The sequence below is a fragment of the Electrophorus electricus genome, chromosome 19 (genome assembly GCF_041902795.1).
Source record: "Electrophorus electricus isolate QZ-2024a chromosome 19, ASM4190279v1, whole genome shotgun sequence".
Lineage (NCBI taxonomy): Eukaryota > Metazoa > Chordata > Actinopteri > Gymnotiformes > Gymnotidae > Electrophorus > Electrophorus electricus.
Genome location: NC_137515.1, coordinates 4,592,551 through 4,597,500, shown reverse-complemented (window position 1 = coordinate 4,597,500; position 4,950 = coordinate 4,592,551). Strand labels below are relative to the sequence as shown.

The following is a 4,950-nucleotide window of genomic DNA, read 5'->3' as shown; positions in this document are numbered from 1 at the left end:
CTCTTAGTGAACAACAAAGTGTGATTGTCAGTGTATTTATATTTCTATTTATTTATTCATTTATTCATTCATGAATTCATCTATTTATTAACTAGATGACATTTTTTTACTGTCATATCTCGAAATACGTTACTTTCGCACACGTATCATGAACCACGCAAAAAGCAAACAAAAAAACAAACAAAAAAAAAAACAACCCAGCTTTGTTGTGACTGGCTTTAGCTTGATTAGCCTGTGGAATGTTTACTGGACCTTTTTAAACGGTGTGACCTGTGCTGTAGTGCCAGAAGCCCCTGCACAGACGGCCAGTGAGGTCCGGCCATGGAGCCTCTGCCATCTTAGGCTCCCCCTCCAAATGCAGGGGCCTTAGTACATGTACAGCCATGTAAATACATTTGTATGGTGTGTATATATGAATATTACTACCGGGGATCAAAGATAAAATAAAATGAAATTGAAAAAAAAAGATTAAAAAGAGGGAAAAAAAGCGACATAGTAAATGAAGCACCCTGTGGTGTTGGGGCATGCGTGCATAGGTGTTGGGGCATGCGTATGTTGGTGTTTGGGGATGCATGTGGTGTTGTTGGGGGATGTGTATGGTGGTGCCAAAGGATGCGTGTGTTGGTGTTGGGAGATGCATGTGTTGGTGTTGGGGGATGCGTGTGATGGTGTTGGGGGATGTGTGTGGTGGTGTTGGGGGAAGTGCGTGGTGGTGACAGAGGGTGTGTGTTGGTATTGGGGTATATGTGTGCTGGTGTTGGTCTTGGGGCATGTGTGTTGGTGTTGGGGGTTCATGTGTTGGTGTTGGGGATGTGTGTGTTAGTGTTGCCACTGGTGGAAGTGCTGTGGTGATATTCAGAGGATGAAGGGAAGTCTTATACTTCACCTCCTTATGGGATCTTACCAGATCTCCTTATGGGATCTCACCTAATCTCCTTATGAGATCTCACTGGATCTCCTTATGGAAGCTCACTTGATCTATACCTGCAGCTCTGCACATGTGACCAAACCCCTGCTGTCACATATGCCACAGGCTGTACATGTGTGTGTGTGTGTGTGTGTGTGTGTGTGTGTGTGTGTGTGTGTGTGTGTGTGTGTGTGTGTGTGTGTGTGTGTGTGTGTGTGTAGGGCTAGGAACAACTACTGCACGCTATGCCTAGGTGTGATAGGGTCCAGCTAACAGACTAATGTATATGTGCATGTTGTCACAAAGTTGCTCTCACACATATGTGAGTGTAAGTGTGGACCTACATGCTGTGGCACATCCAAACCCACAAACACACACACACACACACACACACACACATATACACACGTGTGTGTGTGTGTGTGTGTGTGTGTGTGTGCAGCAGAATGGGCATGCGTTTGGCACTGTGAACCTTCTTCTCCTCCCTGGCCTCATTCCGAGCAAAGGCTTAATTCCGGGTGGCAGGCTTGGAACAGGGTGTCCACTCGGAACTGGAGCGGACTTTCACATGTGGTGTGCAGAGCTCCGCTGGGAGTGGGGCGGAGCTTCTCTCTGCGTGGTGGGTGGAGTGCCTATTGGAACAGGGGTGGAGCTACAATTTTTTAAATGTTTTTTTTGGACTGCAGCTCCCCTGAGCTTTGCCATGTGGCACCCTATTGCGTTAGCAGCCGCTGACCGCTGAGAGTTTTGCAAGAGATTACTGGACAATCCAGAGACTGGTGCGTCTCCAGCCACAGCTAATGTTTCATCTTGTTTTATAACTTACGTTTTGGCCCCTTATATTTATTTATTTATTTTTTATTTTATTTTTTTTTACATTATGTCATCATCACTGCAGTCTCCTCTTGTTCTAAAACCTGTCCAGGTATAAATAACATTTATTCGATGCCTTAATCCAGTTGTAATTAACAATCATAATCAACAAATTAGATTGATAATCCTGTGAGGCCTTGCAGGCATGGTAAAACTGTGCATGTATTTACAGTCAGAAATGACTACAGTCACAAAAAGATAAAATTGCCTCATTCTGTTTTTGCATTCCTTTAATATCCATCTGTCACTGTCCTGTCCTTCATGGTGTAGCTCCTTAAACACTGGATTAGAGTTCCTGAACACAGTGTCAACTAGATTAACATGTGTTTGAGAACCTGGTCATGTGTTAGGAGGAAAGAGAGCCTTTTTAATGTATTTATTTGTATTGTTATTTTTAAATTATTTTTTAAACAGGCTCCAGCCATTGTGTCAACCATGTAATGTGATCACAGAGGAAGTGTCTGGTTACTTGAGTTGAGGGAATTTTAATGAGTAACGATAACAGCACACAGCAGTCTTCATAGCCTAGGAGTGTTGTAGCCTTGCATTTCAACATCGTTCACTAAGCAGCACCCAGCCACACTCCCACGGACCGTGTGTGGGCGTGTGTACACGGGTATGTGGAAGGGTAGGTGGAAGTACTTGGATGTGGCCATTTCACTAATTAGAGTAATGAATCCAGGGTGGCGGGTGTGTATTTGTGTGTGCGTGTGAGCACTCACTCCGCCGGCAGGAGGTACGGAGCTGGGAGGCGATCCCGGGGCCCAACGGCGGAAAGCCACCGCGGCTTGCCTAAAGAGCTGCGTGTTTCTCAGCCCTTACCTCGACAGCGCCTCTCGTTGGCCCCTCGTGGAGAGTAATTAAAGCAGAAACATATGGAAATTACTGGACACGACTGTGATTAAATAAGGCGAATGATTATCCCGCCTTGAGGAAAAAAAAGCACATTATGCTCTTTTCAAAGCCATTTAGTGACTGTGATAAAAAAAAGGGAAAATTCCAGTGTGGGTCATGATCCAGTGTAATTATCCTCCTTGTCCTGCTTGCTTGGCCAGCCAGCTGGGCTGTGGTAAGCACTGACCTGGACTTAACTTGGTTAATGATAGAGGTGACCACTATTCTGTCCCATCGACACCACTCTCTAGGTTTAACCTATTCTGGGTCGTACTGGAGCAGGATTTGACCCCACAGCACTGTAATCCCGGCCTGTGTGAAAAGCTTCAAAGTGCCAGCTTGGACTCCTCGTCCTGCGAAGCGCTGGGTTTGACTCGTCCTTTTTACACTGTAGTGTCAACCTGACGCAACTGCTTCTGAGTTTTGAATCACAGGGTTCAGCTCTTTCACACTGTATTTCTAAGCAGAGACAAGTAGTTTGATGCCGTTTTTGAATCACTAGGTTTGATTCCTCTGATTCCAGCCTGTTTTGTTTTTTTTGTTTTGTTTTTTTTTTTCTTTCCCAGGCAACTCAGAGGGTAGAATGTGGAAAAAAATTCACTCGTTGTCGTTTTTTAATCTGGTGTTTTAGATGTGTGCTCTCTTGCTGTTTGGTGTTTCTAGCTGAGGACTGATGGGTATCATGAGATTGTGGTGTGAGAGGAAAACTTATTTTGTTTCCTAGAGCAAGGCTCTTTTTCCAAGAACACAAACAGTGGGTTTTTTTTGTGGCTAGCATCTCTAGAAGGTGTTTTTTGTACATAGACCTCTCCACCTCCACCCCTGTGTGTGCTGTCAGGCAGGTGACAAGATTAGCATGAATTCCAAAGATAATTGGTAGAAATTGTTTACTGTTCTTGCTGAGATGTTAGTGGTGGTTCGGAAATCTTTCTTTTCCCTCAGAACAAAACACCCAACTTCACTATCCAGGCCCATCATCACTATTCGCCTAAACCTAAAGACAGCTGCCTTGAAAGTATGTCTTTTGCAGGAGAGTAAAAAAAAAACTTGTTATCCTTAATTGTTGGTTATATTTATATAGGACAGAATTGCTTGTGATGCCCTGTTTTTGTACAGTTTTATGTACATGCAAGTGAAGCTTTTTAAATCTTGCGACAAAAAGCCAATGGCATATAAAAATTGTAAAGTGTTTATTGAAATGTGCACATCTTGCCTTGGTTGGACTGATCGTTGGCTGAGTCGGTGTGACCGTGACCGTTCTCTGCCTGCACCATGCTCCTCACCGATCCCCCTTCCCCAGGGCTTTAGCGGACCTCTTTTTTTATGTTTATCGTGAACAGTGGGCTGTCCGAGCTTCCCCGTTTGTTTGAATCCCATGTGTTATGTTTCATTCTGTTTCCGCATGTTGAGAATATACCCCTTGTAATAGGTCCTCCTTAAAAGAAAATTTGTAATAAAAGAGTGAAGAAAACTACTAATGTGCTTGATGTTATTATGCATGATTGAGCTCAGAGGCCAAGGTAACCTAACAATTTTACCCACAGGAAACTATTGATATAGCAGGAAGACAAACAATAATTCTTCCAGTAAATTCAGCCACGCTATTCATCCCCACCTCCGTTGTGGATGCAGGGTATCTCAGCTCCTCAGCCAGACGTCCAGGGCTGTGAAAGTAAAGGGGTTTGGGTTACTCTGCTCACCTGGGACCTGGGAGAAAGCAAAAGCATGCAGTGCTGAGGGAAGAGGGCAGCTAGCCCATCTGAGGGCAACCTGACACTAGCTGTCCATCAATATTAATGTGCTCAGAAAAAGGTCTAACGCAGCAGCAATGAGACTATAGAATTAGCTCATTTAGTTTTCAGCCTCAATGTAAGGACCCAAGGAGTGGTATGTGTGTGTGTGTGTGTATTTTGGCAGGGAGGATCTCAGGGATCCCAACAGTACAATAAAGACAGTGCCATAAAGATAAAACCACAGAGATAAAAGACAATAAATCAATCTGCCTTTTATATTCTACACTTTCTTTATGGAGGGGGTGTCATGGAGTAATTCACCTAACACGAAAAATGATAGCATTCGAAGATGGAAATTAATGGTGCTAGACAACACAAGTAAATAAAAAAAGATATAAATGGGTGAAATGGAGTGTCCATGGTACAAGTCAGAAGGTAACATCAGTAAATTCAACATACAACTAGATAAACAAGGAAAAATATGTGATAAAGATCATTCTTACTAGTAGAAGAGTGGCTGTGACAGTGGAAGAGTGGAAAATT

At 43.6% G+C, this 4,950-nt stretch overlaps 1 protein-coding gene across 1 annotated transcript in view; it reads left to right on the top strand.

Moving 5' to 3' along the window:
* Positions 1-4,167, top strand: part of pcdh1a (protocadherin 1a) — a 57,673-nt gene extending 53,506 nt beyond the window's left edge. The window contains exon 5 of the mRNA XM_027028499.3: positions 1-4,167. This exon is cut by the window's left edge and continues 496 nt beyond it. The gene's annotated coding sequence lies outside the window, so the exon portion shown is untranslated.
* Positions 4,168-4,950: the final 783 nt, after the last annotated feature.